Here is a 25,113-nt window from a genome sequence, read left to right as displayed (position 1 = left end):
AAAACCGGCTATACGTGTTCAATATAATTTTTGCACTGCTTGGAATGACAACTAGGGGACGAGCACACAATGCCAATGTGTCAGTAATCTCCGAGTCCTCGTTTCAAGTGGTTCGCAAATAACATTAATCATGAATTGTAACCAACTAGCCCAAATCAGTACTCGGCTATAGAGAAGCGAAGTGTACAACCGAAGCACCCGAGTGTAAAGATGTTAACTGTGAAAAGTAAAATCAGAGAATGCGTTGAACAAAAGCGTGTAGCTGTGTAATAGCGAATACAGTTAGCAAAACATTAAAAAAAGTTATTCGCTTAGCCATGTAACTCACACGCCTTTGATAGGCAGAAATTGTTTCGTTGGTTAATTTCACTTCATGTGTAATGCAGTGTGACGACGCTGTGTTTCGTGTAATAATGTGCAATAGACTTATGTGCTAAGAGAAGCTTTTGAAGTCAAATCAAACTATAGCGCGGTAAAATGTAAGAAAGAAAACCTCGTTTGCAATGCGACGACGGAACAGAATAAGAAATGTGTGCCTAGCAGCGCTTAAGAGCGATTACATGAACAGAAATTTCAAAAAAGTGACATTCGGCATAGTAGAGAAAGGTTGTCTCCATTGATGTAAAGTTGCTTATTCATTCAAGGCAGTTTTTTCGTTCATTCATTTTATTCAGTTACGAAGCAGATGCAATCAGTGGAATGCAAGTCAGAGAGACTGATTCTTCGCTACTTGAAATGTTCTTCTTTTCGTCCCATTTCTTTCATGATCTCTAGCGGCATAGCCCCAGCTTCATTGGTGGCCATAATCAGCGTAGCTGAAAAACGATAAATCCAAGGTGTTGGTTAAATCGTATGATCCAATAGGGGAGGAAATTATGAACAAGTACTGGAATCTATATTTCTTGATATTTGTAGCCATCATTTTTCCACTGTGGCAGTTGAAGTATATAGCAGACTCACTAACTCTCAGATTTAAAAGAAACGGTGTCTATTCAGTCTAAACTAAAACACTGCAGTTGTACGACGACAGAAAATCATCTTGTAAGGACATACACACGCTAACAGACGCAGTCATTAAACATTGTTTCTTGGAACCTAACAAATAACTTTTATACGTATACTTATGTCAGGGCGCACCCGTGTGGACGCCAAGCGCGCTCGCCTGCTGACTCTTATCGCTGTCACTGCTTGCATGCTGCAGGAGTGAGTGCATAAAACTAAAGCCACGCGTGCCTCAAGGAGATCATTACTGTTGCACAGCCTGTTGTGTGGCAGCTCGTCGTATCTTAGTAAAACATGTTACGTTCTTCGTGTGTCTGATCTGTCCTGCTTGAGGCTACGGACGGGTACACAACAAGCTGTACGAATGATAAGTAATCAAGAGCGTTAGTGTCCCCGTGTATCCTTTGAGTAGCACCAAACCAAGAATTTATATATGTGATTTGTATTGAAAAGCATGTGGCTGTTGAGACACTGAATAGTGGTTACCTATCTTTATTGCAACCCATTAAAGATAAATTGAATAATTTCGGAATGCACTCATAAGGAGTCTCTACTGAATTGCAAAAAAAATTAAACATAAAAGAACGTCTCAACCTGTTGTTACTGAGTCATGCAAAGCATCTAGCGAAAAGTCTACTGGAAGCGTCCGATAGATTCTTTGTTCCAACGACCTATTTGACGGTCAAAAAGCAAATTTATTTCAGTTTCACTAAAAGTTTAAAAATATTATTCCCTGAGGTATTTATTTGAGAACCCAAGAACGGTTGTAAATGCATTACATCGATAACGAATCACAGTAAAAGGTAGTGCACCTCTTAGCGGCGCATTATAATCGAGGCAATGTGAAGCCAGCAAGTTCCATTCTTCTTGGCTATCCTTGGTGATTCTCATCTTTCGTCTCTTTGTTGCCACATCACCACGAAGGCATACAAAATGAAGTTTTTCTTCGACTAATTACGCACACTCCGTCGCGATCTCCTTTCCAGTAGGTACCCAGCTACGTCAGGTTGAGGTTCGCCAGCGTAATCTTACCGAGTGTAACAGCAACCACGACGAAAAGGAATTTTCCAAGAAAGCCGTCCATGTCTTCGACTAGAGAGCTGGAGAGGAAAAAGTATCAATATTTTCTTGAATATAATTCGTGCGACAGTAATAAGCTAACGTTTTGAACACAATCTTGATATACTCCTCTGCTGTCGCATTTGAATTTAGTGTCTAAATTATATGACCGAACTTCGAATTATTTCGAAGCTCCCAATGAGTAATCTTGTTAGTATTTGTGTATTTGCAACTGAAATCTAGGCACTCAACACAAAGAGCTCTAAATATTCTGTTATGAAATATAATGGAATACAACCATGATATGCCTACAATCGATGACGCTGTGACAAAGATTACGCTGCTTATTCGAAGTATCTTACAAGTGCTTATACCGCAAATGTTGTAATTACAATAATGAGTGAACAGGTGAATTGGTTCCAAGAGCTTAACTGAAATCGCTCCCTAAAATACAACGTTAAAATCAGGCAATTACTCTTAAAAGAATATCGTTATTAATTTTAGTTTTGCACACCAGGCTTCATGAGCATTTATCCTCGAAGAAGAATCGGGCTAAACAGTTCCTTTCGGCCATTGAACGTCTCCTTTGTTGAAGGCTCACGTCATTCTATCCTTATTAAAGGTAAAATTGAATTATACATTGATGATTTGTTGTAAAGACTACCCTGTGAACGCGTGCTTAAAACATTCCTATTTCCTTATGGGAATAGAAGAAAAAACAACATTGACCACAAAAACCTTAATGAATGTTAACAGTGAAACACGGCAACCTTTTGGGCCCGATGTTCCCCTGCAAAAGAGCTTCAGTCTGTTCTAAAGGCAGGGCTATATTATCTCCTCTGAATCCGAATGTCGCTTTCATGCAGTCATGGTTGACACAAGTTGTGTCTACTTTATTGAAAGCGTTTCGGATGCTGTTGCCGAATGTAATACTCAACTGTGATATCTACTGATACTGCGGGTGCGAAGGGAATGCTCTTTTACATAGGTGATTATGGATGTATCTATACAAAAAACATCACACACATTTATGGGTAGCGCTTGGTATATGATACTAGTTACTTATCTACTCATACCACGCTTCTTGCCCAGTTATAAAGCTTAGAGAGAAGGGACAACGTTGTACTGTATATTTAGGGATGCACCTTCACCGCTGGCCGTGCGTGGCGCAGGTTAAGCGATGGCAGTGTGGTGTCATTTTGTTGCTAGCTGCAGCTTGTCCAGGATTTCAGTCACAAGCTGCGCTTAGTGGTGCATTTGCTTCTAAAATATTGCGGCCGTAATGCTCCCTGGACATTTCCCAACAAACTACCGGGACACTTTCCACAGAGCGCACTCTGCACTCGGGAGCGCTAATAATCCAAGTTTCCGGCGTTGGGAGTCCGGTGTCCATGGGTCTATAGAGACGCTTCGGCCTAGTAACGACAGGCTGGTTGGTAATGCATTGTGTTGGCTAGGATGCTTGTCGCGAGTCCCAAGGTAGCTTCTAACGTCTTAGTAGGTTGGCGTTCCCATGCAGTAAACTGAGTACTGAAAGAATTTGCCCGCACACCCTTACCGACCAACGGCCGCCGCATTCGGATATAGGAGAAAGGCAAAATTGGCTGCGGCTTAACACAGCTAACCCTGGTTATGCAAAGCGAAAGCTTACTTTAGCATCTTTAAGTCTTGGTTTCACTTCGCTAACATTCGATTTAGCTGCAACTGTTATACTTCGGTATACAATCACCATTAAACCAGGTATGACGGCTATGCCGAGGTCGGTGACTAGATGTTATAGAGTTTCCTACAATATGTTAATGGGAAGGCTGCACTGCACTCGTTGACCCACCATGGGATTGATGGAAAGTGCATGGATTTGTCTGATCTTCGTGCTTGTGGATTGAGAAATTCTTTTGGCTTTGTATATTGCACTTTATATGGCTTCATTCAAATTTCACTGCAATCTATGTTCTTCGAAGTGTAGGAGAGGCTGCGGACGCGCACAATCGGCCCTAATTGTAACGGTTGAGCTTGTGGAGGTCCCCAATCGATACGCGCCGAGCGTCTCAAAGGCGCTTGCTTGCTTTCGAAAAATTCATAAGGGCGTTTCACATCGCTTGTGCTTGCATGCGTCCGTCACCTAATGGTTTCAATATCAGGTATAGGTGATGTAGGTCCTGTGCTCGACTCCTGCTGCCGGACGATTTTAATAAAGCTTTTGCAATTATTATTCCCCAGTACACGGCTGAATAGGTCTAACTTACGAAGGCACGAAACCGTTTGAAGCCCTAGTGACGAAGTTTAACCAAATCCATATACTTCCCAGAATTACCGTTCAGGCACAACTGCTCTGATTTCAGCTCCCCTAGACACTAGCGCGAGAGTTCCCTCTAGTAATTATTGTATGAAAGCCTATGCTAGACACTGATTAGGCTTGGATAGACGCGCATCGTTGGATGGTCCGACGCCTGTGGTGCCACAGGGAAAGCGCAAGCCCTATGCATGCAAGGAGACGCTGCGAACATGCGCAGTGTTCAAGCACTAATGGCAAGGGCGCGAACGTGGTCGCCATATTGATCTCGACGGTGCGACGCCTGTTGCCTTCTGTACCCTCTCCAGTGAAGCAGTTCGCCGGGCGATATTCGTGGGGTTTGTCAGAAGCCGTTTGGTGACGACGCCTAAAAGCCTTGCGCTCCCGTGCAACCCTCCGTAATGACGGCCAGTCATCACTACCATCCATGGCCAAGATCACACTGACTAGGCGAGCGCAACGCTCCTTTTAGCCAGACGCGCGGCGAGACGAGTGAAAGGAGTTGGCTCTTAGGTATGGGCAGAATTTCGCAACCGCCCAAATTAGGACCAGACACTTACGCTCAGTAATGATATAGTCGCACTCGGAGGAGGAGAGAAGCCTGCGGCCGTAAGCAATAACGCGCTCGTTGCTGCGCTGGCGTTGTGCGAGCACTGCGCCGATTGAGTGGTTCCTGACATCATTACGCACTTCGGTAGGCACAAAAGGATCGTAATTGGGGAGAACGGATGGCGTTGTAAAAAGCTGTTTAGCTGCGAAAGCGCACATGCCTCGTTATCGCCACACTTTCTTCAAAGCCTTTCTGAGTGGTCCTGTTGTGATCGTGAAACTTTATTACGAAGCGGAAGAAGTAAGAGCAAGCACCGATGAAGGTACGCAAATCCCTGACACATTTCGGGTCAGGAATGTGGGTAACATCATTGATTTTGCCTGCGTCTGGTAGCATTCTGTTCCCATGAACGAGGTGTCCCAAGACTGTAATCTAGCGAAGTCCGAATTGACACTTTGATGCGTTGAGTTGCAGACCGGCTCGACGAAAAACGTCCAGAACTGCTCACTGGCGCTCGAGGTGCGTAGCGAATGTTGGGGAGAATACTATCACGTAGTCCAAGTAACACAGGAGCGTGGACCATTTGAAATCGTTGGGGGCGTCTATCGTGCGTTCAAATGTGGCAGGAGCGTCACATGGACCGAACGGAAACACTTTGAATTGAAAAATACCGTTGGTGGTTAGAAGGGCAGTCCTCCCGCTGCCTAGATTGTCCACAGCGATCGGCCAGTAGCTGGATCGAAGGTCAATAGATGAGAAATTGCGAGAACCAGGGAGGCAGTCAAGGGCGTCGTCAATGTGAGGTACGGGATACACGTCTTTTTTGTAACCCGGTTATGCTGCCGAATGTGCACGAAAAATCACCATGAGCCATCTTTCTTAGAAGTACAACAGGTGACGCCCATAGGCTACACGTCGTTTCAGTAATGTTCTTGGCAGGGATTTCGCGAAATACAAATTACTTAACGATTAGCCGGCGACTCATCACAGCCATTGTTTAGGCCAAAGGACGATCGTTAAAGTCCAATATATCGTGGTAAGAAAATAGAACGCAGTGGAGCTCATGAGCCTGCTCTCACAGCATGGTGCGCTCAATCATTGTCGCTAAGTCGGCTATGGAACATTTTGCAGACTGCAATGGTAGAGTAGAGTCAGTTGCATTGGCGTCTACAGCTATAGATGCTACTGATTGATCCTAGAAGGAGCAAAGCTGGGCCTGAGACATCCAGCGTGGGAGCAAATCTGTGGTCCAGCCGACATTGACCACTGTCAGGCAAACGCTATTCGCCGTAAGAGATAAAACTGTACGAGGTAGTGTGTTAGCACCTGTAAAGATGACTTCTTGCATGGGAACAGCAATGTAGTGACCATCGGGCACAGATGGCGATGGCACAAAGTCAATAAAAGATGCCGAAGATGGCAAGAGAACGATCTGTATAGAACTGAGGCGTCCGGGGTTGGTTCGGCGCCATCCAGAACAGGCGGGTCAAGGCGGAGAGTATTGGTTGAACACTCTATAAGGGCAGAATGCGCGGAGAGGAAGTCCAGGCCGAGGAGGTTTGGAGAAATACACCGAATATTGCCGCGCGACTGGCCGCTCGACGAACTTTGCGTGTATTCGCGGACTTCTTTCATGCTCGGAAAAACGCTTTTATATACCATGTATTGAGCAACAGAAAGTGGTATCGGGAGTTTTTTCTGTTGCTCTACATTATTCTTGTTAACGCTTCATGTACTAAGGATATTTGAGAATATAAGTAAAATTAGGGTCAATTGTCTAATTACCCATAGAGCAAAATATAATATGGGTATTTCGAGGCGATGGCAAACAACGTTACCTTGGCTACGCCTAGCTACGTAGCATTTCTATGATTTTAAGGTTTAGCTCAAGTGAAACGCCCAGTGTGCCAATAATGCTACACGGATTAAAATTTAGTGTTTGATGCAATACTCAGCTATATATGATTCTGCTATAAATATACTGAATGGTGAGGACATCTAGGCTCAGTCGTATAGCAAACGGTATATGCATGCTTCGCTCACCTCTGGAATGGATGCAAAGAAAACAGATGCGACGGAGACGACGAGAGTCCTGCAGCGATAAACGATCTTAGCACCGCTTTATATATCCGCTCTCAGATGCCACGTGTTCAATATCGCGGAAAAAAATAAATATGGAGCACATTTCTTTCCTGGAAAAGTAAAGAGCTCTTGTTTACACTATAGACTTGACATTTCCATTATCCCATATCCACGTCCTCTTCAAAATTCCTCCAAACATATAGCCGCTGCACCCACGAAGTGCTTGACAGGTAATTTATTAACAAAACTTTCTTCTGGGACTCTTCTGTAGTGCACATGGGCTGATGGAATACTTGCACATCGAGCACAACCATGCGCTCATACATCCTACTGTCATACCGAATAGCGCCGGACTCAACTTTTGAATCGGTAGTTTTACTTTACTGTTTATTTCTGGCGCCTTATTAATTTTCACGCAGAATCATATATATATCTATATATATATATATATATATATATATATATATATATATAGATGCGGTACAAGTTTTTCTGCAATGGCTTTTCTAAGTGCTTTCACGAGTTGACAATGGGGTGGCACTTCAGGGACGTTTTCAATTGCTCGCGTAAATGATCAGTTCTGAGTCAGAGAATGAGACGAACAAAAAACAAGAATTGCACCAGACATATTGAATTTCGAAAATGTTGAGGGATGTTGTCACTAACATATAATAAAAACAAAAAAAGGCTGCCACAAATCGATATGTGCTTCCCTCCCACAAGTGTTTCCCTCCCCGCACGCGAAAAGTGACCGTGACATTTTAGGTGCGTTGGAATGCAAGATTAACAGAGTAAATAAAGGCCAAGCTTCCTTAGCTTTATTATTGCCTATTCCTGAAGGACCTTATCAAATCGTTTTCTAAATTTAAAACCGTAAAAATCAATAATAATAATATTTGGGGTTTTACGTGCCAAAACCACTTTCTGATTATGAGGCACGCCGTAGTGGAGGACTCCGGAAATTTTGACCACCTGGGGTTCTTTAACGTGCACCTAAATCTAAGCACACGGGTGTTTTCGCATATCGCCCCCATCGAAATGCGGCCGCCGTGGCCGGGATTCGATCCCGCGACCTCGTGCTCAGCAGCCCAACACCATAGCCACTGAGCAACCACGGCGGGTCGTAAAAATCAAATTAACCATTATTGCCACAAGTGAAAAAGGCTATTGAAACAAAGTACACAGCGACATTTGTTTGATCTGTGATTGTGGTACCGTCAGCTATCACAACCTAAATGTACCTTCCTTTTTCGCTGAGATAGTCCCAGAAGTTATTTGAGGACCTCTTCGTAAGGGTGTGTAGCGTTACACTAAAGTGATGTGCTTAGCCCGATGTAGTGCGCGCGAAAGGGTACTTTGTACTTTGGCAATTAATACAGTTGATGCTTAGTTTCGTTTAGCTCTAGCTGTTCTGCAGTTGAGATGAACATTATTATGGGGGTTCATACAATGCACATGCTTGCGCAGTTTCCTTTCCTTATTAGATTCAACATTGGCGGTATCATGCCATCTCAAATTGGTAACTTTATTCTAACTAGAAAATAAACTAACGCCAGAAATCTCTACTATACATGGCTCCTGGTACTCAATCTTGAAAGCGCCATCGGCGCTCGAGTGATATTTAGGACAATTTGACGGGATGATTGGTATTTGGACATTGTAGGCCCAAATAGATAACACTCACAAATGTGTGCATCAAGATCGGGAAATAAAAGAAACAATATTCAATAAAACTGGGAAGATAGAGCAGCGTTGACCGCAAGTTGTTTTATTTATGATTTGAATATGATCATGTTGCAATATAACATTATAAATTATATTCTTATCGATGCTTGTATACTGTTCAGATTTTTGTCGTTCCCAGTGGAGTCTGGATAATACAATCGTGAAATAAAGACACTTTATATTCGCGTACCGATGCATGTGCGCTGGGATATCACATAATTGTGCGACACAAGAGTGGTCTGTACATCGCATACAACACGTCTTTGACACCGATATTCGCTATAGAGGAACAAGCGCTGTGTTCGCGCATCACTCGTTTCGCAGCACATTCACCGTTAAGCTCTCTATTATTAATGTGTCATTATTAGACCACCCAGGGCTCTGTGGAATAACAACCAGGGGCCTTCCATACGGCGAAGGATACCGCAGCCATACATATGCCGAGATTGGGCTCTATTGCTCCCTCGACACGTCTCAACAGATGAAAATGGCACAGAAAGACTCGAGTTAGGCAAAAGGACGAAAACCTAAACTTCCTGAGTCTAGTCAACACAACAGCAAACAATTTGCTATGTTAAAGAGATGCCAAACATACGTTGCCGACTTTTGTGCCTTTCCGAAGACCGCACGCCAGGGTTTATGGTACACAAGAAAACGTTAATTGAAGCGACAGGAATTTTTCTTAAATGAAAACTTGACACACTCATGCAGTAAATCTACTTTGGCCTGCAAAATGTGTTATGGAAGAAAAGAACTCTTGCCTCGTATGAATACAAAACGGCGAAATGGTTTTTGGTAATCCCGAAAAGGGTTCACCTTTCCAGATAGCAACGAAGCAAGGTCGAGTGGTGCTATCGCGAACACCACACTCAATTTCGACACTAACAAACCTTGAAGAAGAAGAGGAAGTGGTCTGCGTCGGAAGATTCAAGGCATATATACTTCAGGTAATGGTCTAATGCAAAGAGACTGCGAAATCATTCGGAAAAACTTCAAGTTTCACTGAAATCATCGTTGCCATTTTTGTAAATTCAATTTTCCAAAGGGACGAACATATTCGAACTGAATTGCTTTCTGTTTTCATTGGAAGGGTTTATTAAGTTTTGTTCAGAGGGCGCGTAAGAAGGATGGGGGGAGGGAAGCTCTTTTGACAAAGTGTCGAAATTTTCGCAACATCAAAGTAACAAAAATTGTATTATCCTATGCTCTCACTTCACAGCTTCATTTCTGCTCCCTCCGAAGAAGGTGTTACTGATTTTTTGACCCTCTTAGCGAGAAGCACTTTGAGAACGGAATTCGACAATTTGTGCGCGTAGAAATCATATGCAATTATGCAACGTTGATAGGCACAGACGACATTTCCGCTAAGCCGCGTTTCTGGCTGTTAAGGTTCTGGCTATTATGTTGTTGGTTTGGCTGTGCATGGACATACCGATAGGTTAATTGAAGGAAAGACAGAGTCTCAAATGACAATTAAGAGCCGTACCGTAAAAAATCTATTTGAAATACTTAATTACAATTCTTCAGTAAATAACCGTCACTTAGAAGACTGCGAATTGCTCGCTCCTAAGTTTAACGACATATATCAGGAATGATAAGTACATTCTTGGGCTTTACGTTCCGAGGTGCGATACCGGCCGCCGGATGCGCTCTTTCTTTTCGAGATTGAGGAGGAATCTCCTCGACGAGAACGCAATAGTGACTGATCGATCGACGAACCAAGGCTACACCACTGGATCATAAATAATGAGACCTTTGCTAGGGAAAATAATAGCCATCTTCAGGCTCTGCTGGGTTCACTCAAATTCACGAATTCAGGGATTCCGGTCTCGCCGAATCACCGAATCAGCGCTTCCGTCAGACTAAACCTCACCCGTCAAAACAATGAGACTTGCAAGGAACAGGGCACAGGTACTGGCGATGAGTCATTAGTAATCACTTTCATTGGTTATTTTGTCTTTAAGCTCTTGTACAAACAACAACGAGTGGTTTCCTCGCTCACCACCACATTATTAGTAAAATTAAAAGCTTGCGATGAACAATGGGCGAACACACGTTGGCGTAGGGGCTGTGACTGTACACTTTAAGTGTCAGGGTGCGTATTTTATTAGGTAGATAGACCTTATATATCAGCTGGCTGTGGATCATATAGTGTTATTGCGGTGACACGTGCAAACTTTATCCAAAGCAAGTTCGGGAAAGAGTGGGTTGATGACGAAGTGAGACAAGCCATTGCATGAATTGACGGTGGCAAGACGAGATTACGGGACTCGAGCGGACTTCCGGCTAAGGTGTACTAAAATCATCGCATTTGAAGAGTAAAAACATAAACAACATATTGCAAAACCTATTCTTAGTTTCTAAAACAGATGAAATGGCCAAAACAAGCACGTGCTAACCCTACATCATCATAGAACTGTGCATAATGTCAGAACAGGCGTGGTAAAGAAGAGTCAGGTTAATGCGTAACAACACTAACCGTTCGGAAATTTGCGTGAATACAAAAGAAAAAGAACTTATACAAGCCAATTAAAATCCAATTTATGCAAGATGCACAATCAAACAATACAGAGCATAAGCCAACTGTGGTCACAAGACTCGAAAAGTAGAAACCGCATAATGCGGTATTCCTCACAGCTTTTAGTATAGACGCACTGTAAACTTTAGGAAAGGCTTTTGCATGTCACATATTGGGTGGCATGTCAGCTCAGGGGCATTCTTTTGGTAGCATTTTTCAGTGCGTTGCTCAACGCAATCCCTTTTGTTTTTTTAGAGCGGAGCTTTTAGGCGCCCGTTCCTGCGCCAAGCGTCGGCGTTGGGCCTCTCGTCACTGAGCGAACGAGAAAAGCGAAGGATGACACTGAACGCGAAGCGCCGCGGGAAATGAAAGACTGCGATAGCAAATACACCGCCAGGAGGAAAGCGGATCTGAGTGCAGCGGCACGATGTGGTGGGTAGCGGTTTACGAGGGCATGGCAGAACCGCGAGAAGAAAAACCTAGCGGTGGGAAAAGAGGCACTTTGCAGCAGCGATGGCTGCGAGATGGTGTCACAGAAGCGCGGTTCGTCTGTGTGGAAACCAGGCGCCGGGTGAGCGGAGGCCTGTCAGAGGCGTGTGCTGCCAATCGTGCCCTGCGTCACCCACAAGCCGCTTCTCGCTATCTTCCGATAAGCGCACACATAGTTCCGTTTGCAACGTTCCGAAAAGATGTCCCCATCAGAGAAAAGAAAAGGTGTCCCCATCAGCCTCTAATACCCAGTCGCAGGAGCATACCAAAGGTCCTTTGAAGTTACGCAGCATTGAGCTTTAAAAGGCACATTAATTCATGGGATATTTATCAGTGCTAGATGGTCTCTGGGTGGTCTGCGTTGATGTTTATCCTGAAACCGCAACGTATCCTTAGCGCTGCCATCGCCTCGAAAGTAATAAAAAATGGTGCCCAACTGACTGAATGACTGGTTTGTAGTACCTGAGACGTTTTCCGGCCCTGGCAGGAATCACAGGCAGCAACATAGTGTCAGACAGAGCGAGAGAGACCGGGCCAATAGCAGGTGGAAGCGGACGCGGTCATATTTCCGAGTTACCCCAAGATATCCTCCGTAGTAGTGTGACTCATGTAGCTCAAAGAGCACAGTCCGTCGTCAAGGTTTGGGTACAATAAGAAGATCGGATACGACGGCAGACAATTAGAAAATCCCATTGTCGGTATTGCTGTCGGCGTCTTCAGGCTCGTCGATCGGCCAGCCAGACAGGCAATCCGCGTCCTTGTGGAGATGGCGACATCTGTAGCTGGCTAAATACGAACAATATTTGAGTCGCAACGCCCAGCGAGCATGTGTGCCTGTAATATCTTTGAGTGAGCACAATCATCAAAGTGCGTGATGGTCAATGACGACTGAAAAGCGTCGGCCTTACAATTATGGGCGGAATTTCGCAACCACTCAAACAAGGACGGCACACTCACGCTCCGTGAGGGAAAAGTTGCACCCAGAGAATCAGAGGAGCTTGCTGGCGTAAGCAATAACACTGTTGTTGCCGGGCTGGCTTTGTGCGGGTATTGCGCCGATTGCATGGCCGCTGCAATAATTACGGACTTCGGAAGGCGCAGAAGGATCGAAATTGGCGAGAACGGGCAGCGTTGTGAGAAGCTCGATTAGATGCGAGAACGCAAAGGCCTTGTTAGCGTCCTAATTTCTTTAAAGGCTCAAGCATTAGTGGTCATGCTATGGTCGTGACATTTTTTTAGGAAGTGGTGGAAGGAAGAGCAAACACGATGAAGCTGTTCACATCCCTGACACGTTTCGGAACAGGGAACTGCGTAACAGCATGCATTTTGCCTGAGTGCGGTAGCACTCTGTTGCCATGAACTAGGCATCCAAGGACTGTAATATAACGACGTCCGAAATGAGACTTTGATGCGTTTAGTTGCAGACCACCTGGCCAAAAACCATCCAGAACTACTGAGAGGCGTTCTAGCTGCGCAGCCATACTTGAGGAGAATACCATAACGTCATCCAAGTAACACAGGCACGTGCACCATTTGAAATCGTGAAGGGCGTCCGTCATTCGTTAAAATGTGGCAGGAACGTCACGTGGACCGAAAGGCATTATTTTGAATTGAAAAAGAGCGTCGGGTCTTATAAGGGCAGTCTTCTCGCGGTCTAGATCGTCCACGGCGTTCGGCCAATCGGCCAGTAGCCGGAGCACCAGAGATGCAGTCAAGGGCGTCGTCAATGCGAAGTAGGAGATACATGTCCTTTTTGTAACACTGTTATGGTGCTGATAGTCCACGCAAAACCCCCATGAGCCATGTTATTTTTTTAGAAGTACAACAGCTGACACCCACAGACTACACGACGGTTCAATAACGTTCTTGGCAAGCATTTTGTGATCTGCGTGAATTACTTGATGCTCAGCCGGAGACTCATACCGGCTGTAGTTTGGAACAAAAGAGGATCGTTGAAGTCATATATGTGGTGGTAACAAAAGCGTTCGCGGTATAACTCATTAGCCTGCCCTGGCAGCATGTCACGCGGAATCATCGTCTGTGAGTCGGCGATGGAACAAGTTGCAAACTGCGATGCTAGAGGAGAGGCAGCTGCATTGCCGCCTACTGCAATAGATACTACTGAGTGATCGTAGAATGAGCGAAGCTGAGCTGAGACTTACCGCCTGGCAGCCAATCTGTGGTGAAGCCAAAATTGACCACTGGCAGCCTGACGCTATTCGCCGTACGGGATAAAACTGTATGTGGTACTGTGATAGCGTGTGTGGAACACGTCTTGCATGGGAACCGCGATGTAGGGACCGTCGGGTGCAGGTGGGGATAAGACAAAGTCAAGGTAAGTCAGTGCCGAAGGTGTCATGCGAACGAAGTCTACAGAAATGAGACGTCCGGGGTTGGTTCAGCAGGATCCAAAACAGGCAGGTCAAGGCGGAGACTATTGGGTGAACAATCTATGAGAGCAGAATATGCGGAGAGGAAATCTAGGCCGAGGAGGTGCGGATAAATAAGGGCAATATTGCTGCGCGACTGGCTGCTCCACGCACTGTGCGCGTATTCAGGGGTTTCTTTCACGGTCAGAAAAACTTTTACATATTACGCATCGAGTAATAGAAAGCTGTATGGTGTGTTTGTCATGTTGTTCTACAAATTTCTGACTAACACTTTTCATGTATTTATAATATTTGAGAATTTCAGTATATATATCGCATGAATTGTCCAATTAGACGAAGCTAAAAACTTAATCTGAGTGTTTCGAATCGATGGCAAACAACAATACCTTGGCGACGTAGCATTGGTATGTTTTTAAGGTTTAGCTCAATTGAAACACCGAGTAGCCCAATAATGCTGCACGGAATAAAATTCAATATTTGATTAAATATTTAGATGTCTGTGGTTATTCTTTCAATATACTGATGGCTGAGGTCATCTATGCTCAGTCCTTTAGCAAACTGTATACGTATGCTTCTCTCGCCTCTGGAAAGGATGCCATGAAAGCAGATGCGATGGAGACGACGAGGGTCATGCAGTGAAAGAAGTTCTTACCACCGCTTTATATATCCGCTCTCAGACGCCACGTGCTCAATCTACTGGACTAAAAAAAATAAATATAAGACATATTTTCTTCCTTGAAAAGTAAAGAACTCTTGATTACACTTTAAAGTTGACTATTCATTATCCCGTTTCCACATCCTCTTCAAATTTCCTCCAAACAGATGTCCATTGCACCCATGTACTGTTTTACAGGCAAATTTGATACCAAAACATTGATCTGTAGTGTACATAGGGTAATGTAATACTTTTACATCAAGCATTAGCATGCGCTCATACATCCTACTGTCATACCTGGTATCGTCGGAATCGCTTTTTGGGCTCTGTATTTTTGCTTTACTGTTTCTTACTGCCATCTAATTGCTTTTCAGGTATACACATATATATATTCTGCTCCCAGTGCGCGTGGGTTTAGAGGACTACCTATTCAACAACGAATAAAAATAGAGATGCGGCAAACATTTTTCAACAATGCGCATTCCAATAGCTATCAAGGGTTGACTATGGGGATAACATTTGAGGGACGTCTTCGATAACTCGCCTAAACAATCACTTCTGAGTCAGAGACTGCAACGAAAATAAAAACATTGCACCAGAAGTATTGAATTTTGGAAGTAACGAGTGAAGTTGTCAATAACATATACCAAAAACAAAAAAGGCCCACCACAAATCCAGCCTTGATCGGACGGACGTACAAGTATTGCCGTCCCCGCATAAAAATAGTGATCGTGATATTTTAGGTGTGTTGCAATAACAGATTAAAATGGTACATAAAGGCTACGCTTTCTTGGCTTTATTGCCTTTTTCTGAATGACCTTATCAAATGTATTTCTAACTTTAAAAGCGGAAAAATCAAATTAACCATTATTGCGACAAATTGAAATACCATCATCATCATCATCAGCCTAGTTACGCCCACTGCAGGGCAAAGGCCTCTCCCATACTTCTCCAACTACCCCGGTCATGTACTAATTGTGGCCATGTTGTCCCTGCAAACGTCTTAATGTCATCCGCCCACCTAACTTTCTGCCGCCCCCTTCTACGCTTCCCTTCCCTTGGAATCCAGTTCGTAACCCTTAGTGACCATCGGTTATCTTCCCTCCTCATTACAAGTGCGGCCCACGCCCATTTCTTTTTCTTGATTTCAACTAAGATGTCGTTTACCCGCGTTTGTTGCCTCACCCAATCTGTTCTTTTCTTATCCCTTAACGTTACACCCATCATTCTTCTTTCCATAGCTCGTTGCGTCATCCTCAATTTCAGCAGAACCCTTTTCGTAAGCCTCCAGGTTTCTGCCGCATATGTGAGTACTGGTAACACACAGCTGTTATACACTTTCCTTTTGAGGGATAGTGGCAACCTGCTGTTCATGATTTGAGAATGCCTGCCAAACGCACGCCAACCCATTCTTATTCTTCTGGCTATTTCAGTCTCATGATCCGGATCCGTGGTCACTACCTGCCCTAAGTAGATGTATTCCCTTACCACTTCCAGTGCTTCGCTACGTATCGTAAACTGCTGTTCTCTTCCGAGACTGTTAAACAATACTTTAGTTTTCTGCAGATTAATTTTCAGACCCACCCTTCTGCTTTGCCTCTCCAGGTCAGTGAGCATGCATTGCAATTGGTCTCCTTAGTTACTAAGCAAGGCAATATCATCAGCGAATCTCAAGTTGCTGAGGTATTCTCCATCAACTTTTATGCCCAATTCTTCCCACTCCAGGCCTCTGAATACCTCCTGTAAACATGCTGTGAATAGCATTGGAGATATCGTATCTCCCTGCCTGACGCCTTTCTTTATAGGGATTTTGTTGCTTTCTTTGTGGAGGACTACGGTGGCTGTGGAGCCGCTATAGATATCTTCCAGTATTTTTACATATGGCTCATCTACACCCTGATTCCGTAATGCCTCCATGACTGCTGAGGTTTCGACTGAATCAAACGCTTTCTCGTAATCAATGAAAGCTATATATAAGGGTTGGTTATATTCTGCACATTTCTCTATCACTTGATGGATAGTGTGAATATGGTCTATTGTTGAGTAGCCTTTACGGAATCCTGCCTGATCCTTTGGTTGACAGAAGTCTAAAGTGTTCCTGATTCTATTTGTGATTACCTTAGTAAATACTTTGTACGCAGCGGACAGTAAGCCGATCGGTCTATAATTTTTCAAGTGTTTGGCGTCGCCTTTCTTATGGATTAGGATTAAGTTAGCGTTCTTCCAAGATTCCGGTACGCTCGAGGTTATGAGGCATTGCGTATACAGGGTGGCCAGTTTCTCTAGAATATTCTGACCACCATCCTTCAACAAATCTGCTGTTACCTGATCCTCCCCAGCTGCCTTCGCCCGTTGCATAGCTCCTAAGGCTTTCTTTACTTTTTCTGGCGTTACCTGTGGGATTTCGAATTCCTCTAGGCTATTCTCTCTTCCACTATCGTAATGGGTGCCACTGGTAGTGTATAAATCTCAATAGAACTCCTCAGCCACTTGAACTATCTCATCCATATTAGTTACGATATTGCCGACTTTGTCTCTTAATGCACACATCTGATTCTTGCCTATTCCTAGTTCATTCTTCACTATTTTTAGGCTTCCTCCGTTCCTGAGAGCCTGTTCAATTCTATCCATATTATAGTTCCTGATGTCCGCTGTCTTACGCTTGTTGATTAACTTAGAAAGTTCTGCCAGTTCTATTCTAGCTGTAGAGTTAGAGGCTTTCATGCATTGGCGTTTCTTGATCAGATCTTTCGTCTCTTGCGATAGCTTACTCGTTTCCTGTCTAACGGCGTTACCACCGACTTCTACTGCGCACTCCTTAATGATGCCCATGAGATTGTCGTTCATTGCTTCAACACTAAGGTCCTCTTCGTGAGTTAAAGCCGAATACCTGTTCTGTAGCTTGATCCAGAATTCCTCTAGGTTCCCTCTTACCGCTAACTCATTGATTGGCTTCTTGTGTACCAGGTTATTCCGTTCCCTCCTCAAGTCTAGGCTAATTCGAGTTCTTACCATCCTGTGGTCACTGCAGCGAAGCCCAAATGCATCAGTACAGCAAGCTGAGTACCTGTGGAAAATGCCTTTCGGATGCCATGCCGCAAGCTTGCTCAAATTCAGTTCTGCTGAAGGAATGTAGTATTGCATTAGGAATGCTGTGTGCTCAATCTGGTTATTACATGACAACGTCAAATGTTGCAAGATACATGGCGTATGGCCGTAGAAAGGCTTTATATTTACTATAAGAACCAAGAGGTGTTTTATTTTGTGTGCTTATCACAAAGGCAGCTCTATGAAAATTGGAAATATCTCATTTCAAGCACTACACTCTACGGCCTCTGTCCAGGAATGGCAGCGGAAAATAGACTAGTAAACGAATTTACACAGCAATATCTGCAGTAAAGCACGTTGTGGGGCTAGTTTCACCTGTTTCACCTGTGATTATGGTACCGTCAGCTAAAACAACCTAGACCTACCTTCCTTGTTCGCTGAGATAGTCCTAGAACTTATTCGAGGACGTTTTCGTGAATTTGTGTAGGTTTACTGTAAAGTTATGTGCATTGGATGATGCAGTGCGCGCGCAAGGTGGTGTCGTACTTTGCCTATTACTAACAGTCGATGCTTATTTTCGTTTAAATCTAGCAGTTTTGCAATTGAGATGAACGATATGGGGGATCATACGAGGCATATGCTTGCGGGGCTTCCTTTGCTCATTTCATTCAAAATTGTCGATACCATAACAGCTAAAGTTCTTAGCCTGCTTTCAGACAGAAAATATGCTAACGCCAGAAATCTCGAATATACAGGGCTCCTGGTTATCAACTATGAAAGCGTCATCGGCACGCGAATGATATTTAGGACAATTTGCAGGGATGATTGGTATCTGGGCACTGTAGGCCGAAGATGGATAAGAGAACGCTCGAAATTGTGTTAATCAAATGCCGAAGTGAAAAAAAAAAACACGAATACTCAATAAAACTGGGAAGTATAAAAACTATGTCTAGGACAAAAATTGACCAGACTTTAATGCAACTTGGTTTATTTAGGATTTGAATATGTTCAAGTGGCAATAGAATATTGCAAATATTATTTCCATCGGCGCTTGTATACTGTTTACATTGTTGTTGTTCCCAGAGGAGCCGGGATAGTAGAATCGTCAAATAAAAAGGCTTTACAATTTGTGTACCGATGCATGTATGCGAGGAAATCAAATAATTGTGTGACACATGTGGTGGTCTGTACGTACATCGGATATAGCACGTCTTTGACACCGAATTGCCCTATAGAGGAACAAGCGCTCTTTTCGCGCGCAGCTTCTTCCACGGCACTTTCGCCGATGAGCTCTCTTTCAATAATTTGTCATTATTAGACTGCACAGGGTTCCATGGAATAACAACTAGGGGCCTTCCGTCCGGCAAAAGATGCTACCCATTCATATGTCACGATTGGCCTCTGTTGCTCCCTTGATAGGTCTCAGCTGCTGAACATAACAGAGAAAGGCTAGGGAAAGGCGATAGGTTGAAAACCTAAATTTCTGAGCCTAGTCAATACAACACTGAAGCAATTCTTATGTTAACGGGAGACGACACATTAGTTCCCGATCTTTGTTCCTTTCCGAAGACGGCACAGGAGGGTCAGTGGCACAAAAGAACAAGTTATTTGAAGCGACAGAAATTCGAAACTTGACATGGCTAGCAAAAGGTGTTGCCTCATATGAATACAAAACCACCAAATGATCCTTAGTAATTCCGAAAGTGTTCTCCACGTCCCATAGCAACGAAGCTACATCTACTCGATCTATTGCGAATATCACACTCAAAAAAACAAAAAGAGGGAGGAGTCTGCGTTGGAAGATTCAAGACATAGGAATTTTAGGTAATGTATGTAATGCAAGAAGACTGCGAAATCATTCCGTGAAAATGAAAGTTTCACTGAAACCACCGTTTCCATTTTCGTAAATTCAACTTTCAGAAGGGAGGAACAAATTCGAACTGAATTGCTTTCTGTTTTCATTGCAAGGGTTTAATAAGCTTTATTTAGAGGACGCATAAAAACAATTCAGGAGGGAAGTTCTGCAGACAAAGTGTCGAAATTTTCGCGGCATCAAAGTAACAATAACTGTATTATCCTATGCTCTCACTTCACATCTTCATTTCTGCTCCCTCCGAAGAAGGTGTAACTGATTTTCTGATTCTGTTAGCGAGAAACACTTTGAGAACAAAATTCGAGAATTTGTGCGCGTAGAAATTTTTTGCGATACCACTACATTGATAGGCACAGAGGACGTCTGCACTAAGCCGCTTTAGGTAAATATGATGACATGCGGATATAAAAAGATTCTGGCAATTATGCGGTTGCTTCGGCTGCGCAAGGTATGACCGACAGGTCAATTGAAGGAAAGACAGGGTATCAAATGACAATAAACAGCCGTAAAGTAGAAAACCTATTTCAATTACCTAATTACAATTCTTAAGTAATTAACCGTCATTTATTAAACTACGGATTGCTTGCTCTTGAGTTTAACGACATATATAAAGAAAAATAAGCAATTTCTTGGGCTTTGCGTTCCTAGGTGCGATACCGGCCGCCGGATGCGCTCCTTCTTTTTAAGAGTGAGGAGGAATCTCCTCATCGAGAGCCTAATAGCGACTGATCGGCCAACCAAGCCAGGCTACACCACGGGATTGCAAATAATGAGAGTGTCGCCACAGGAAATAATAGCCTACAGGCTCTACCATCACTCGAATCCACGGGTTCAAGGACTTCGGACTCTCTTCGAATCACCGAATCACACACTCGGTCAGACTCAACCTCACCCGCCCAGACATTGAAACTCGCATTGAGCGGAGCGCAGGTAGTGGCGGTGAAGCATTAGGAATGCCCTTTCTGTTGGTACGATTTTAGGCTTCTTCTACAAACAACCAGTGGTTTCGTCGCTGACGAGCACATTATTAGCAAAATTAGGGGCTTCCGATGAACAACGCGTGAACACACATTGGCGTAGGGGCTGTGACTGAACACTTTAAGCGTCACGACTGGTAGTTTATCAAGCAGAGAGGCGTTAGGTGTCACCTGACTGCGGATGATATGATGTGATTGCGGTGACACGTGTAGGCTTTATTCTAAAGCACGTTCGTGAAAGAGTGTGCTCATGATGAACTGAGATAAGCCATTGCATGAACGAACGGTGGCAAGACGAGATTATGGAACTGGTGCGGACTTCTAGCTAAGATGTACTAAAATAATCACATTTGAACACAAACAGAGAACCAACTCCTTGCAAAACATAATTTTGATGAAACAATTAGTTTATAAAACTGATGAAGTGGCCGAGTCAACCACGAGGTAACCCTACGTCATCGTAGAACCGTGCACAATGTAAGCACATGGGTTATAAACAAGAGCAAGGCTAATACGTAAAACCACTAACGTAAAGGAGAAAAGCTAACTTTAATGAAAAAACAACCTTCCAGGCAAACAGCCACCACACGCTGACGAGAGGGACCTCCAGTTTAGAAGTAGCAGACGTGAAGGAAACTCATGTCATCAACCAAGTCGGAAACACATTATGCCATCAGCTAACCTTAATTCTTAACCTGATTTACTCTTTCATTTCGAAAATTTTTTCCTGCCTACTATTCAATTTAGTATACTCTTTCAGGTTTTTACGTTTATATGAACTGTACGACCCCACTTTTCCCATGTACACTTGCCTCCACCCGCTTCTGCGCATGTCACCCTCCTATGTGTTGTTCCGGTTTTGGGTCTCCCCCTCTCTTTCTCTATCTTTTATATATTTTTCAAACAGCCTCTCCAACACGCCTAAATTCAGGGTTTCGTCATTTCTGGCGTCATGCCAGAAATGACGATGCCAGAAATGACGTTACGGTGCCATGACGCCGTAACGACACGTACGTTGAAGGACTGGGGCTAATGCACCTTGAAAGACCATGCCACTGCCTTCTAGGCACCCCATAAATTGCGCCGTAGACTCCTGGTCACCTTCTTAACTACATCAAAATTACTTGACGTATTGCTGTTATGCTACTCGAGTCACTCTTTCAACTCATTTGTACTGGGTGGGGGCGGGGGCCGGGGGGGTTTGTGTTACTCGCGCACTGACCGCCTCACCGGCTCTTCTAATGCCACAAAAACACACCACCAACGACACTCCTGGATGCTCCCTAACCTCTCGCTGCCCCAACGGCCACCCATGCCCCCTTCTTTGTATGTGTTTTTTTCGTCTTGGTGTCGCCCGGTTTTTATTGCGAAAACAATATTGCTCGAGGTTTCCGCTCTTGGCCGTCGTCCCGGAGAATCCCCCATTGACCTTTAGTGTGACCTATGCGTGACGTCATACCACCCGTGGAAAAGCGGAGCCCCAAGTCGGCTCGTCGCGATCGTCCCAGCGAATCCTCCATGCTGCAGCTGCGCGCCGCTGCCGCGAGGGGCGCTCGCTGTACGTGACATCATGCCAACTGTGGGAAAGCGCGCCCCCCCCCCCCAACTCGGCTCGTCGCGATCGTCCAAGCGAAGCCCCCGCGGTATGTCGGATGATGTGTATAAGGTGAAGCTGCAACGATGTGCTGCAGCTAAGAAGTGGCGGCGTGCGGAAGAAACGGATGAAGAGCGGGAACAACGTTTAGCTAAACGGTGTGCAGTATCATGCATGCTCTCAATGCTGACGTGACTTTGGCGACACCTGATCGTTCGACAGCAAGCCTTATGGATTCTTTAAATGGCGACGAGACTGCATCTACACTTTCGATGAGCAGTATGGAACTCTGCAACCTGAACAGAAGATTGCTTTCGCAATCCACTAGGCTTAGCCAAGCTAAGCCTCTGCCAATTTCTTTTGTTTTCTTTCTTTACTTTTCGCCCCGCATTCCCACTCTCCCGCTCTTGTCCCCTCGTCTTGGGCACGTAGCTCACACACGTCAGGCGACTCATTACCTCTAAAGTCTCTCCCTTTATAACCAACCGCCACCGACAAAACCACCACGTGACGTCACGGCACTGACACTTTAAAACTAACATGCCGAGGAGGACGAGGCCGCCTTTGACGAAGATAGGTTCTGCTATCGAAACGTTGGCCAGCCTTTCTGAGGCACCTTATCCCTGTTTACAAACTTTACAGAACCCTAACCCGTCAGAAATTTGCGTGAATACAAAGAAAAAACATCCTCACACGCTGACCAAGATGCATGATAAAATACAAGGAGCATAAGCAAACCGTTGTCACAAGGCTCGAAAAGTAGAAACCAGGTTATACTGCATTTTTCCCAGCTTTTAATTCGGACGCAGCGTAAATTTTAGCAACGGCGTTTGCATGTCACATATTGGATGACAGGTAAGGTCAGGTGCATTTTTTGCTAGCATGGTTGAGAGGGTTATTCAACGCAATCACGATTGTTTTTAGAGAACCGCTTTAGGCGCCCGTTCCTGTCCAAGCGTAGGCGTGGTATCTCGTAACCTAGTGAACGAACAAAGCGAAGGATGGAAGTGAACGGGAAGGGCAGCGGGAGCTGAAAGACTGCGATAGCGAATGGGGCGCCAGGAGGAAAGCGGATCAGAGTACAGTGGAACCATGAGGTGGAATGCGGTGTAGGGGGCATGGCGGAAGCACGAGAAAAAACGCGTAGGGGCGTGAAAGGCGCTTTGAGGCGGTGACGGCCTAGAGATGGCGCCAGAGTAGGGCCCGTCGTGTGCATGAAAACAAAGCGCTGAATGAGCGGACGTCTGTCTGCGGCGGTTGCCGACAATGAAGCCCATGCGTCACCCACGCGCCGCTTTTGGCAATCTCCCGATAAGCGAGGAAACCGCGCCACACATAGTTCCGTTATCAACGTTCCGCATGAGAAGATTTATCCCGGCTAGCCACTACCTCAGTGGGGGAAAACTCCCTGGTTTCGGTGGCCGATGTAATTGGCACCATCTCTGTATTGGGCGAACCCAAAAATCCGTTTCCCTTGCATGGCCTCGTAGATCGTCGCACGCACGTGCGCCGATCCAGGTGGCCGAGACCTTCCCCCCCCCAACTCTTCTCCAATCGCCATCCCTTGTTACCCCCTCGCAACACCCTCACCTTCGACGGTCCCCGCGCGCACGCCGTGTCACTGCATGACGTTTCATGCTTCGTTATCTGCGCTTATCGCGAAGCGTACGCTGCTGTGCGTTGACCGGCGTGGGTAGTTTCGTCAGTTTCGTGGTCCTCCGTACCTGTGAGCTTGTGCTCCGCGATGTTTCACTCGTTTCACGACTAGTACCGCTCGGGCATCGTGCAGTGGCACACAAATACCTCAAAAGCAAGCCCTGCAAGGTTGTTACGGGTGCCTAAAGAGAGCAGGTGAGCGCTCAGACCTAAGAACATCGGAAGGCGCATGTATAAGAACACAGCACTGTCCATGTGTGTGCTCCATGAGGCTCCGGATGTCGTTGCGCCTTGATTGTGCCACACTTGCCTCTCCCGGTACAGAAAGCTGACAAATAGATGTTCCTCCTCATTGCCTCCGGGTCTACGACGTGTTTTTCTGTGCCAAGTCTCATTTCGGAACTTCAGTAATTTTCCCAGCTTTCCACAGCGCCCTCAGTGCTTTTTCTGTGTGTCACGTTCTACAAGCGTACTAACAGCTGAAAAAATTGCTGTTCGTGTTTGCTTACTATTTCAGTAAACGCCGATGGGCAAACCGCGCGAACAACCTTCATGTGTAAGCATGATACGCTTTTTTTTCTTCTGGAAAGCATGAGCATTGCAAGTGTCCTACGTGCAGATTTTTGCAGTTCGTGTTTATTATACGCAGGAGAGCCCAGTAGGTACGACTTAGTGCCTTAAGTGACGTAATTTTATTGCTAAGCATTGCATTGGGGTCGAAAGAAAAGTCGTGTTGTTGGCTTATTTTACCTGGTCTTTGATTGAGGAATAAGCCTGTCTGCGAATGTTCTCAATGTGCTGCTGCAAAAGCCGATTACCTTCTGTTCCCCTTGCCACCGTTACTCAAGTTGTGGCGAAGTTCAAAATAATGTGATAATGTGTATTTCAGTTTTTAGTACAATGTTATTTTTGTCCTGCCATGTCTTTTTAAATTCGTTCAGCAGTCATGAACATGTCACGCATTTCATATCCTTTCGTGTAGATTTACAAGTAAGCTCTTTCTTTTGGTATGGCTCGCAATCAAACAATGTAAGCCTTTCATTCTATTTTTTTAGGTATTTTGCGTGTCATTGTTTTTGCAATCACCAGTGAGTTTAACTTTTTTATAGTTCTCCTGACTATGTGATACATGTCTTCCAGTTTTGTGCAATGTCTTAATGCGTATATCAGAAGCTCGTCTAGATTTCTGTCTTGAGGGCGTT

The 25,113-nt window shown here is 44.7% G+C and overlaps 1 long non-coding RNA gene across 1 annotated transcript; it reads right to left on the bottom strand.

Moving 5' to 3' along the window:
* Window positions 1-644: 644 nt before the first annotated feature.
* Window positions 645-7,011, bottom strand: LOC135911182 (uncharacterized). Its single transcript, XR_010567240.1, has 3 exons — window positions 6,948-7,011; window positions 2,035-2,102; window positions 645-815 (listed from the first exon to the last, which is right to left on the bottom strand). It is a non-coding gene; the product is annotated as an uncharacterized lncRNA (long non-coding RNA).
* Window positions 7,012-25,113: the final 18,102 nt, after the last annotated feature.

Source organism: Dermacentor albipictus, chromosome 5, assembly GCF_038994185.2.
Source record: "Dermacentor albipictus isolate Rhodes 1998 colony chromosome 5, USDA_Dalb.pri_finalv2, whole genome shotgun sequence".
In the NCBI taxonomy this organism is placed as follows: Eukaryota; Metazoa; Arthropoda; class Arachnida; order Ixodida; family Ixodidae; genus Dermacentor; species Dermacentor albipictus.
This window is presented reverse-complemented; position numbering and strand designations above follow the sequence as displayed.